We start from the raw sequence: 14326 nt of genomic DNA, 5'->3' as shown, positions 1-14326 counted from the left end.
CTTGAAAGCGATGAACCATTTCTGTGGCAGCTTCTTTTTAACCTGATCATGTACCAACTATACCATAACCTATACCAAAGGCTGCTATATTAATAGTGACTGCTACGAGGACTAATTCAAACGCATGAATTAGATGTGTTGACAGTGCGACAGAAAGCAGGCTGATCTGCATGGATGAACTGGATTTAACTCTTTTGCGTGATTTGACCTAATTGCTAGTTTAAATCCTCCACACACACAAATACACACACACACACCTTGCCGTGGTTTCTGAGGGTTTATATTGGGATACTCAGTTCAAATCCATCTGGTCAGGCTATCTTTTTGTAGGAATTTAAATTGGAAAACAACTCATTGTCGACAGCTAGAAAACAAACAGACTTTGAGAATGGTTATTAAACATGATGTCTAAGGGGAGGCTGGGTGGTTAGTACTGTCACCTCACAGCAAAAAGGTTCGAGTCCCAGCTGGATCAGTTGGCACTTCTGTGTGGAGTTTGCATGTTCTCCATGTGTTGATGTGGTTTTCCTCCGGGTGCTCCAGTTTCCCCCACAGCCCAAAGACATGCGCTATAGACGAATTGAATAAGCTAAATAGAGGACTTCTGGTTATGGAGTTGTAGTAGAAAGATGCAAGATAACGACACTCCCATAATTTTGAAAATGAATCCTTCAAACTTACTTAAATCTTTGATACATTCTTGGTTATTGAACATGAAGGTTTAACAAATATGAAGGTTTAACAAAGTAAGAAGAACAGAACATAAGAAAAGGTGTATAACGAGGCTCAAGAAATGTCACATGATTCTGATAATGGGATAGTCTCTAAGAAAAAGAGACTAGATGACGACAGTGAACCCACAAAAATGACTAAGATGTTGCAAATAAAATTGACAGCGTTATGTCAGCAATCAAAGAAAGGAATGCATCAAGGAGGCAGAGGAGCGCATTTCTGGAGCGGAAGATGAAATCGTTCAACTTCCATCGAATCACAAGTTAATAAATTGATGGACAAGGTTGATGACATGGGAAAACAGAAACAGACAGAACAACCTGAAGCTAGTAGGTTTGCTGGAACGGGAAGAGAAAGGCAACACGTGTGCGTTTTTAGAGGCCTGGATTCCAAAAATATTGGAAATGAAATATTGGAATAAAAAATAATAATTGAATAAAATAATAATTTAAATTTAATTTAATCAGAATAAAATTAAACAAGCTGAATTTAATAAAAAATGTAATTAAAAATAATTAAATAAACTATATTAAATTTACAAATGTATTTTAAAAAATTTAATACAATAAAACATAATAAAATTAAAATAAATAAAATTAATAAAAAATGTATTAAATTAAAAATAAAATAAAGTAAAAACATATTCAAATAAAATTAAAAAGTAATTAAATTAAAACTTATTTAAAAATATATTAAATATAAATATAAATGCATAATCAAATTAAATAAAATGTAAAACATTTAATTAAATAAAAAATTAAATACTATAAAAAAGCATAGTAGGTTAGCTGAAACAGTAAAAGGCGACCTGTGTTTTTTTTAAAAGCCTGGATTCCAAAAATATTGGAAATAACGTTTTTTATAAAGCGTGCAAAGAGTCGCCCACAACGAAACATGGAGGTTCTGAAAACAAGACGGATTAGGCCACCAAGTACACTAATAATAAAGTTCCTAAACTTTAAACTGAAGTATTTTAAAGTAATTTCCCATACAACATATAGTAAATTCCATGTTTATTGTAGTGTTTTGTACCTTACTATAGTAAATACACTATAGACCATTTCAATGAAGTGATATCTTGTTTTGCTAGTTGTACTACACTTGTTATAGTAAACAAAAGTAATCACTAACGACATTAATTAACTACTAAGGAAATGTATGAGTATTTAGAGTATGCACACACACACACACACACACACACAAACACACACACACACACACACACTCGCACACAGACATGCCCGCACACACACACACACATTTCAGGAACTGAATTGGAATTTTCTGAATGATCTCCCATCCTGAAGAGAAGGGGGTCCCAAATTCTTTTGTTTTTTTTCCCTTGTCACCTGAAATGAACTTAATCAGAATAGGCAGAAGGACAGAGCCAGCAAGAATCGTGCATGTGTGTGTACGTATGCATGTGTGTATGTGTGTAATTGTGAGTGTATGGCAAAGGAGAGGGAGGGAGCAGTGTGTTAATCGTCTTATATAACCAAAAAGCAGAGAGGCCAGAGAGAGAGACACACACACATACACACATACACACACACACACACACACACACACACACACACACACACACACACACACACACACACACACACACACACACACACACACACACATACACACACACAAAAAGAGAGAGGCAGCTGAGCTTCTGGTGCTAAAACACTGTCCAAACGTTTTAGCATGTGCAGAAAATAAACCTCAGGCTATGCCACATAAATGCTGCAGAGATTTCTATAATAGTTTGGTCTTTTGACAGGTCGCATATATTTCTGTTGGTGTGCATGTGTGTTTGTGTGATTGTGTGTTTTGAGTAGGAATGGGTCATGATGGTAAGCTAAATGACTAAATGATAACACTTGCCCACTAAAAATACAGAAACAAATACTTAAAATATTAAAATACAAATGAAATCAACAAGTTTTGCTCCTCATTTGTGTGTGCGTGCGTGCGTGCTTGTGTGTATGTTGCAGTAATGCCAATAGCTACGTTTAGTCACCATATTTCAAAATAAATCAGCTTCTGTGTGCTTAGATTTATTACAAATTTTTTGACAACTTACATTTTTGTAAGGATTACAAAAATAAAATAAAATAAAACATAATCAATTAAATAAAATTAAATTTCTAAAAATGTAATTAAAATTAATATTTTTAATAAAATATAAGTAAAAATAAAAGCATAATAAAATAAAATAAAATGTAAAAATTCAATAAATAAAAAATAAAATAAAAAACATAACAAAAGTACATTTTATTGAAATAAAAAATATTAATAATAAATTAAATTAAATTGATAAACATTGTATAAAAATGTAATAAACAAAAAATTAAATAAAAACATAATAAAATAAAAATGTAATTAAATTAAAATGTATACAATTTTTTAAATTAAAATAAATAATAAATACAAAATACAATTAAATAAAATTAAAAACATAATTAAATTAAACATAAAACACAATAAAAACAATAAAATAAAATTAATTATTTAATTGAAATTAACTTTAAAAATTACAATAAATTTAAATAGAATTAAGTAAAAATGCAATTAAATTAAAAATTAAAAAAATAAACAAGAAAAAAATAAGACAAAATTGTAATTAAATTAAAATTAATAAAGACAATTTTATCAAATAAAATTTATTTAAAACAATAAAATGCTATTAAAAATAAAATATAATAATGAAATAAAATAAATTGTAAATAAATTTTAAATTAATAAAAAATAATACAATATAATAAAATTAAATCATAATAAAACTAAACAGAATTAAATTAATTTAAAAAAGCAATTACATTAAAAATAAAATTAAAATTTAATTTAATTAAATAAAGAAACTTAAATGTAATTTTTTATTAAATTAAAACAAAAATACAATAAAAAACATCAAATAAAATTTGATAAAAATTTTAATTAATAAAAAATTAAATATAACAAAATGTAAATAAAAGAAAATCATCATAAACTAAACAAAATGTAATTAATTAATAATATTCTTAATTAAATATTTTTTTAATTCAAAACATAATAAAATAAATTGTAATTCAATTAAAATTAATTAACAAAGCTTAATTTATTTAATTTGTTTAATTATTAAATTAAAAATAAAATACAATTAAAAAATAATATAATCAAAATATAATGAAATAAGGTTTTATTAAAAATAAAAACATGCTACTTAACCAATCTCACATATAAAGAGTATTTTCTATATACAGCATCACATAAAACATTACAGTCTTATTCAACACGGTGCACATGAAACAAGACAAAAACAAGTGTTGTGTGTAAAATTAGGTCGGTAGTACATGTACAAAGATTCTAAATACACTGTGTATGTTAAACATTCTTGTTGACCAGATATAGAACCAGCAGATAATAGTTTATAGATGAAGGGCACATATAAATAGAGGGGCAAATCATATAAACAACATAAAGAATATATAACAAACTACATAAAAAATACTGTCTTGTGCTTTTGAGTATGCAAGCACACACACACACACACACACACACACACACACACACACACACACACACACACACACACACACACACACACACAAATGCAGTAGCATAGACACAAATCACTGTGGAAAGGACTGGTTCACAAGGGCCCCATCTACTCATAGATGTCATTTTCACGGCTTACTGAATTTCAATAAGGCTCTCTGTTAGGCCTGGTTTGCAAAACAATTTGAAAACACAATCATGCAGCAAAAAAGGCAGACCTAAAAAAAAATGAAAGACTATAATCCCTATTTTCCTCTCTTCGATTATCTCTGCAGGGATTCAAGTGTTAAAAGGTTACACTGCCAGCAAGCAGTTACTCAAATCCCATCTGTACCAAAAAGGAAACGTTTCTTTTTTTGAAGGAAACATTACATGCAGGCTTACATTTCCAATATCAATTTGTCATGAAACAATAATAATACAAATAGAACATCCTATCTATTTTCTTCATGCATATTATAAATCTTACTGCTAGCAATTTCTTAGTCTGCATGTTCTCTTATTAATATAATGCTGACTTTTCATGAAAAAAATGCAAATATCTGTTCAGTGACGCATCATTTAATCATACAATGCATTGATTTATGATAATTAATATGTTAATAATATGTTATAATATATATATATATATATATATATATATATATATATATATATATATATATATATTTTTTTTTTTTTTTTAATTTATTTTTTTTTTTTATAAAATACACATTTAAATTTAATCATTTAGCAGAAAATAAAAATTCTCTCATCATCCATGTTATTTTACATTTGATTATGAAATATCTTTACCTTAAAACTGTTTCGGAGGAGCTCATAATATTTATCATTGTTCTATTGTTTTAATAAATTAATTTATTGAATTGTTTATAAATGTTTTCAAATAATTTTACATGTTTTATGCAGATGCACTGCCCTAAAAAAACTGTCAAAATCAATCAATATAAAATGATGAATTCTTTCCAAACAGTGAAATCTTGTGAAATTATATTTATATCGCAATATATACTGCAGAAAAACTAAATATTGTAATGTAAGTTCTTTTCATGCAGCCCTACAAATATTGTTCCTGCCCTCATAAACAAAATAAAATAATCAAATAATTAAATTAATCATTTCTCACCACTGGGTTGCAGCTGGAATGGCATCCACTGTGTAAAACATATGCTGGAGTAGTTGGCGGTTTATTCCGTTGTGGCGACCCCTAAAAAAATAAGGAACTAGGCTGAATAAAAATGAACACATGATAGATAGATAAATAAAAAAAAATAATTAAAAATAATAATAAAATTAAATAAAAAATAACCAAAATAAGTAAATAAATGAATGAATAAATAAATAGCTGTAGTGTCAGTTATATACACTACCTGACAAAAGTCTTGTCGCCTATCCAAGCTTAAGTAACAACAAAAAAGTAACTTGACTTCTAGTTGGTCATTTGGTATCAAAAGTAGCATATATGATCTAGAATGGCAAAGAAAGCGTTCTTGCAGGACTCCCAGAGTTCATCAAGATTCTTTGGATTCATCTTCAAAGCCTCCTCCTTCATCTTACCTAAGACATGCTCAATTATGTTCATGTCTGGTGACTGGGCAGGCCAATCCTTGAGCACCTTGACTTTCTTTGATGTGGAGGCTGAAGTATGAGAAGGAGCGCTATTCTGCTAAAGTATTTGCCCTCTCCTGTAGTTTGTAATGTAATGGGCAGTACAAATGTCTTGATACCTTAGGCTGTTGATGTTGCCATCCACTCTGCAGATCTCTTGCACACCCCCATACTGAATGCAACCCCAAACCATGATTTTTCCTTCACCAAACTTGACAGATTTCTATGAGAATCTTGGGTTCTTGCTGGTTCCATTAGGTCTTCTGTAGTATTTGTGATGATTGGGATGCAGTTCAACAGATGATTCATCAGAAAAATCGACCTTCTGCCACTTTTCCAAATGATCAACTAGAAGTCAAATTATTTGTTACTCCTACAGCTGGAATCGATGACAAGACTTTTGTCAGCTAGTGTATATACAATGTTGGTCATTAAAATTCACAACTAACCCATGTACAACCTACACGTACGTCAGAGAATTCTGATCAAAGTTATAGCATAACAACATGATTTATGAAGGATCCTGTAACACTGAAGACTAAATAAATATATTTTAAAATACACTCAAAGATCAAACTGCTGTTTTTGATAGAAATCAAATTCCTCAGAAATTCTGATCTAATGCTTTTAGAGAGATAAAAATGACACCACATACTCGAATAGACGTGATGCAGTTTTACAGAAACTGAACTCATGAGACATAATGAAACTGCAGGAGTCAGCAGTGATTCGTTCATACCATCAGCATTTGACAGACTTTGACAAATTTACCGACCTTTTACTGTGATAATAGGTGTACTATCAGAATCACACAAAAAATCAGTCGGGCAATAAATAGACCCGAATTTCTTTTCAATTAAAGATGTTTACTGAATTCTCAAGCATCATGACAATAAACTCCGGTCAAAAAACTGGGTTGCTCCGTCTTTCTCAGACATGCTCAATATTGTTCATGTCTGGTGAGTGGGCTGGCCAATCCTGCAGCACCTTGATCTTCTTTGCTTTCAGGATTTTTAATGTGGAGGCTGCTGTTTTTGATAGAAATAAATTTCCTCAAAAAAATCTGATCCATCTCTTTTAGAGAGATAAAAATGACGTTCCATACTCAAATAGACGTGACAGTTTTACAGAAACCGTCCGAATTTCTGAGACAGACGTGACAAAACTGCAGGAGTCAGCAGTGATTCATTTACACCACCAGCATTTGACAGACTTTGACATATTTACCGACCTTTTACTGCGACAATAGGTGTACTATCAGAATCTCAAATTATCAGTGGGGCAATAAATCGACTCGGTTTCTTTTCAATTAAAGATGTCTACTGAAATCTAAAGCATCATAACAATAAACAACGGTCAAAAAACTGTGTTTCTCTGTCGTTCTCAGACATGCTCAATAATGTTCATGTCTGGTGACTGGGCTGGCCAATCCTGGAGCACCTTGACCTTCTTTGCTTTCAGGATCTGTAATGTGGAGGCTGCTGTTTTTGGTCGATCTAAAATTCCGCAGGCAATTCTGGTCTATCACCTTTAAAGAGATAAAAACAACGCTACATACTCAAATAGGCGTGATGTAGTTTTGCAGAAACTGTCCAAATTTCTGAGACATAGTGAAACTGCAGGAGTCAGCAGTGATTCAGTTGCACTATCCGCGATTGACAGACTGATGAATTTCACTGAACTTTTGCTGTAACAACAGGATTAAAGCCCCAAATAGTCAACATATACAGTTGAAGTCAAAATGATTAGCCCTCCTGTGAATTTGTTTCCTGTTTCAAATATTTCCCAAATAATGTTTAGCAGAGCTAGGAATTTTTCACAGTATTTCCTATATTTTTTCCTCTGGAGAAAGTCTTTTGTTTTATTTCGGCTAGAATGAAAGCAGTTTTATTTTTTTAAACCATTTCATTATTACCCCCCTTAAGCAATATTTTATTTTAATTGGCTACAGAACAAACCATCATTGTACAATGGTTTGCCTAATTACCCTAACTTGCCTAATTAACCTAGTTAGGCCTTTAAATCGCACCTTAAGCTGAATATTCAGGGGGCTAATAATTTTGACTTCAACTGTATGTGCAAAAACATTAACTTCAACGTAAGGGAACTTCAACTTTCTTCAACTGTGACCGGTGGATCCATTTATGTATCAACAGTAGTCTGGGGGCATTACCTAGAAAAATATCAACACACAAGGGACTACGCTGACCTTTAAGTGACTTTCAGGTGCACCGAAAAAAGGGCCCACGGGACCTGATGGTAACAATCACCCAAAGGACACGATCCCACATACGCAAGTCCTGTCAAACTTTTACATGCTTGCACAAATAGGTCAACAAGGACCTTCAGGACTATCCGCTTTCTCTCTCACACACACATGCGTATGGTAACAAGGACCCGAGAGGGCGAAGTTAAAGGAGAAAGATCTAATTAAAACTAATGAACATCGTTGTCTGGTTTCCTGCCTGGAAGCTCCGAACGGACGACGGCTCAAGAACAGTCCCATGCAGAGGACATCAGACTCGCAATCTGTTATTAGAGAGTGAATGAAGTGTATTTTATGCTCTCCATTCCTTATTTGTGTTGAGAGAGTGAGTGTGTACCTCAAAAGTAGACCTTTGTTTTACAGGTTGAGGAGAATGAACAACACTCAAAATAAAGGTTTTTGCTGCTTGTTCAAATGACATTTAAAATGAGCTTAAACAACACTGGAGATTTTTTGGGAAACTTGTTCAATCTACTTAAATTAGTTACGTTAACTTAATGAATTTGTGTTGGGACAACATTAATTAATTGTGTTGGACCCTGCTTTTTTTCACAGTTAAATACAAGTCTGGTTTTAGGAATTATAGTAGAATTTTAATCCCTCATTAGTTGCTTGATAATGTCAGATCGGCATAAAGAATCTGATTTAATTTAATTTAATTTAATTTAATTTAATTTAATTTAATTTAATTTAATTTAATTTAATTTAATTTAATTTAATTTAATTTAATTTAATTTAATTTTTATTCCTGTGATTGAAAGTTGCATTTGCAGCATCATTAATCCAGTCTTGAAACTGAGAAGAAGTCTGGTTCTAAGTATTATAATATGGAGCCAGATCAGTCTCAAAAATAATACATTTACAAATTATAATTCTTATATCCACAACACAATTAAATTTTAAGAACGCAATTCATAAATACACAAATCCAATTTGTAAGTTCAAAACATGATTTATAAATACACAAATTATTCATGCATTACTTTTCTTTTTGGCTTAGTCCCTTTATTAATCCGGGGTTGCCAAAGTGGAATGAACCGCCAACACAGCCAGCATATGTTTTATGCAGCGAATGCCCTTCCAGCTACAACCTATCTCTGGGAAACATCCATACACACTCATATACTACACTATACGAACAATTTAGCCTACCCAATTCACCTATACCACACGTCTTTCGACTGTGGGGGAAACCAGAGCACCCTTAGGAAACCCACGCGAACGCAGGGAGAACATGCAAACTCCACACAGAAATGGCAACTGATCCAGCCAAGGCTCGAAACCACCAACCCTCTTGCTGTGAGGTGACAGCACTACCTACTGCGCCACTGCGTCACCAAATACACAAATCCAATTTCTAAATTCAAAACACGATTCAAAAACACACAAATCCAATTCATTTGGTTAAAATATTTATGATTTTTACTTATGAATTCATGAATTGTGTTTTGAAATCTACTAATTGGATTTTGTAAATGTGAATCGTGCTGTGCGAGTATGAATTATATTTAGTAAAGGTTTTATTTTTGAAACTGATTTTTATTTTTGGTCTGGCTCTATAATGTTTTTTTTTTTTCCCCTCAATAGTTGATTGATAATGTATTTAAAATCTATATACAATATTTTAATTCTGAGTTAGCTCGGACATGAAGACTCATTGTTATATGTAATAAACATATTTATAAATTTATATAAACTGTAATAATGCAAAATATTTTAAATATATTTTTACATTTACATTAAAATAATTTATTTTTATGTAATTTATATTTTAAATAAATATTTTAATTTAATTTATATCTTAATATATGTTACAATCTAGATTTCAATTGATTTAATTTAATAATATTTTAATTCTAGGTCAGGCAATATGGAAATTCCTAAAAAATGTTTGCTAATGAGCTTCCCATTATTATTATTATTATTATTTTTAATTATTATTATTATTATTATAATGAGAACTGCTGAAATTGAGTTACCATTACAATATGCGTGCAATTTAGCCTCTCTGTAATGAATATGATGATAGATTCCTTCCATAAAGCAATTACAGGGTTCAATATAGTAGCAAAGGGTCAGATAATTTGGATTATTACATTATTAAACATTCTTGAAGAACATTCTGGCAAGGAAAAGATTGTGCTGACACAAAAGAATAAAAGCAATTTAAAAAATATTCTACCAAAATTTTTTTGTTATCAAACGGCAAACGACATACACACACTTGCGAGCACTGATATTATAAGATAAAACCAGCCAGCACTGGTTATTCAGGTTGATCGGACAGCTCCAAATGAGTTATACTCCATGAACATAATTCATCATTTAATCTGGTGTGAAATCAGTAAAGAAACAATATCACACAAAATAAAAAGTGCACGCACAGCAAATGAACAACAAACATACCCCTATTATTATAAGCCCACACTCGCGCAGCACTGGTTATTCAAGTCTGACTGTGAGAATCTGGATCTGTGTTCATTTACAATTCATCTGAATAGTGTTTGCTTCAAACACGCAGCATGTGTGGATTGAAAACCCACAGATGTAATTGCAAAGGCCGATCTCCATTTTTTATTGTCCTCCAAAGGGAATAAATGAAAGCTACTGTATGCATGGCACTTCAATGCTGTGCGGCGCACTTCAGTTTTGTTCCAGCGCTTAAAAACAAGTACTTTAAAAAGCTTTTCCTAAGCAAAGTTTCAGTTAGTCATAAAAGAAAATGCTTTAAAGCAAGGTTTAAAACTTAAAGAGACAGTTCAGTCCCAAATAAACAACTCTTTTTTTGCTCCGTTAAACTACTTTTATTTTAATTTTAGCCATTTTGGTTTAAAATGTATTATTTGACACTCAATTTTTTATTTTTTTTGACTCAAATATGGGTCAAAAACTTTGACAATTATTTTTAAATCAATTTTGAACACTTAAGTTAAAAGTTAAATGCTTAAGTTTGCTCAAATTAAATCCATATTTTGGCTGAACCCACCCAGTATTTTTAAGAGTGTATGTGGGGAGCATTTCTTCAAATTTCTTTGTTTATATCAGGGTTTCTTCAAAACACAAATTGTGTTCTGCAAAATAACATACTGAAGTACAGGTTCTAATTAAGCTTAATTAACTATGGATCGATACACTTTTATGAATTTCTTCTTAAAAGTGCAGTATGTAAGTTTGACAACCAGTGGTTGAACTAGGTATTGCACACCTGGTTTAAAACACACGCAAGTGCAGGTTGCCAGATTGATGACACCAACAGGAGCCAGCTTGATTATTGAGCCTAAAAGCTGATTTAGGACTGACTAAAGTTGTGGTCTAATAAAAGCAACGGCGCATAATAGAAGGAATATTTTCCATGTTAAAAGGAGTTTTCGTTCTAACCAAAACCTCGAACTGATATATTAGAGCAGCTTTAGAAACAACTTCTAACTGACAATGATCACCTCAGGTACACCTCATATGCTTTACTCAACTGATACGAGTATGAGTATTTTAATTTGTGTACTCAACGATATTAAGCACCGATTCTGATACTTCTTAAGCAGGTCGCACACCAGAAGCGCCGCTCGGCGGCCACCGCACAGCGCCATGCAGCGCCATGTATTTTAGAATTCTAAACATAGGTTTCTATCAGGATACACACACCGGCGCCGCAAGTCGGAATTAGTTATCCTTGCGCAGACACGCATCCATGACTTCACACATTACATAATCAAAGATCATATTGCATAGCCGGTTTATTCTTTGGTAGCCTATAGATTTGTTAAAAATGTATTTTAAAAATGTATTGTTTATAAGGACTAAGAGATTAATAAAAATACTTTAATTCATACATTAAGACAATGAAGTCAGATACAACAACAAATCACATCCATGTAGTGAAATACTGTTGAGTGGTATCAGCATTTCATGTACAATACGAGTATGAGTATTTTAACCAAATACCGACTCGATAATTGATACTGGTATTGGTGCATCCCTAGTTTGAATGCAATTTTACATAATATTTACTGCCATAGTACTGGAAGCAGCAGCAGATAGTTTATCTCAGATCTTAAAAATAAAAATTATTAAATAAATGATTATGTATTAATTAGTTGAACCTTACCATTTCATTGGAGTGCAGTGAGTGCACTATTCTGTGCTTCTGAATGGCTGTACTTAAATTTCTGCTGTGTTTCGTCTGGTGGAAAAAGCCAAATTGTTTATCACTGCAAATCTTGTCATGTAGCGTGTTGTTAGGACACGGCTTTCAATGTAACCTGCTCATCAATGCATACGGTCGTAATGTTTATATTATTTGGCAATTAACCACCTCATGTGCAACTCTGAAACTGAGTCTCATTTCGGAGTCTGCTACTGTCCACCAGAGGTCACATATCAGTCTAGGACACATGCTTTTAAAACCTTTCTGACTGAATGAATAAAATACGCTCTTTTCAATCAAGACACCCTAGGGTGCAGAAATATAATTAGCTTAAGTGGCAGCGGGTGGGTTAAATGACCAAAACAAAGAGAGACATTCCAGCATGTAACACTTTTTCAAAGCTTCAGTGTTGCTTTTCAGATAAACAAGAATGTTCACTTAGCATGTTTCTTAAATATCTGCAAACATACTATGGTATTTAACTGTATATAATTGTATATAAATATATAATAAATAATTGCTTTAGAAGAATCAAAAACTTACATACAGCACCTTTAACTTCTGTTGAACCCGAAGCAAGATTTGTGAAAAAATTGTCGCATAGAAAGCAGCCATAGTAGGGATAAAAAAACACTCAATGGCTGTTTTTTCCAAAATTCTTCAGAATATCTTACATTGTGTTAAACAGAAGGAAGAAACTGGCTTGTTGTTCCAACTGTTTAAAATGTGTAAAGCATAAGTTAATAATGGCAGAATTTTCCTTTTTGGGTGAACTATGCTAAAAGCTAAAAAATGCACGTGTTTGTGTAAACCCAATACACTGATTAGATTTATCACAGTCTAGGGTAACAGTAGTTCTAATGAAAGTGATAAAGATCCAGTCGTGATGAATGATAGAAACGCTGACAGCCAATGCATGCTCCTTTAAAGAGCTCAAAACAGCAAAACCGCAACCTGTGCTTACGCTAAACAGAATGATACAGCATAATCTGTTGATGTGGGCACTGACATATTTTATTGTGTGTAGTTTGGGTGTGAACATGCCTTATGGTCGTGAACTGATCATCACAGCTCGCTTTTTCACTTATTAACACAATTTTTTGCTCTCTGTAAATTTCTGCAATCTGTCAGAGAGGAGAGAAGTTTTCATCTGACACTATAATAAATACATAATTTCGAAATAATTACATTTTAAACACACTACAGGTAAATATACTATTGTTATATAGTAAATAGAAAACTCTTATGTAAATATTAGCTGGTTTTTATCCTAACATCCAAGAACATATTGTAGTTGGTTTTAGATTTGATATTCGCAGGACATTCATGCATGCAGTTTTAGGGATTTTTTTTTACTTCTGTTATATATACACATTAGTAACTCACGCTGTACCATCCATCAAAACCTTTTTTTTTAAAGATCTCAGTCTAAACGATCTTTTATTTGGAAAAATCGTTTATTTTAAAAAATGACCAAATTCTCCTACTTACATCTAAGTCACTTGAGCCCCAAAATTTAACCCACAAGCAGCAAAAAGAAGTTATAAACAGACGTCTTTGGAAAGTTTATTAAGGGGTAAAGACCCATTAAAGCACCTGCGAACTGCCAAGGAATAGATCCAAAACACATTTGTCAACAAATACGGTGAATCCAGCATGTCTGTGCAAGAACATCAACTGATGGAGATCAGAAATGATGGCGGCCTTTTAGGGGCCGTTCACATATCGTGTCTTTTCTAGAGTTCAAGCAAGTTCATTATTTCCAATGGAGGTGTGCGGCGTGCCGCGCTCACCCCTTCCAGGCACCTCCAGTTGAATGAATGCCATGAGTGCACGTGACAAGAACTGACCGATCAGCTTCATACTTTGTATGGAATATACACATTTCAGTAGAATAATTATCTCAGACAAACTAATTATCTCAGCTACCTAATTTCTCCAACAACCCCCTGTAAAACTATTGGACATCTGGATAGGGCTCAAAATTGCAATGATTATATGTATTTGAAAAATAAGCACTTTTAAAATTAATCATGTTGTAGAGTAAA

At 32.2% G+C, this 14326-nt stretch overlaps 1 protein-coding gene across 11 annotated transcripts in view; it reads right to left on the bottom strand.

Annotated features, from left to right (window-relative positions):
* Nucleotides 1–14326, bottom strand: part of stat5a (signal transducer and activator of transcription 5a) — a 199059-nt gene that overhangs the window by 137742 nt on the left and 46991 nt on the right. For 9 of the 11 annotated variants that reach the window (XR_015479601.1, XM_087242303.1, XM_087242305.1 and 6 more), the window contains 1 exon segment: nt 5387–5467. The exons of the other annotated variants lie outside the window; for them this stretch is intronic. The gene's annotated coding sequence lies outside the window, so the exon portion shown is untranslated. 11 annotated transcript variants of the gene reach the window in all.

Source organism: Danio rerio, chromosome 3 (genome assembly GCF_052040795.2).
Source record: "Danio rerio strain M-AB ecotype USA chromosome 3, GRCz13ab, whole genome shotgun sequence".
In the NCBI taxonomy this organism is placed as follows: domain Eukaryota; kingdom Metazoa; phylum Chordata; class Actinopteri; order Cypriniformes; family Danionidae; genus Danio; species Danio rerio.
Note: the sequence above shows the minus strand (reverse complement) of the source record. Positions and strands in the feature narration are given on the sequence as shown.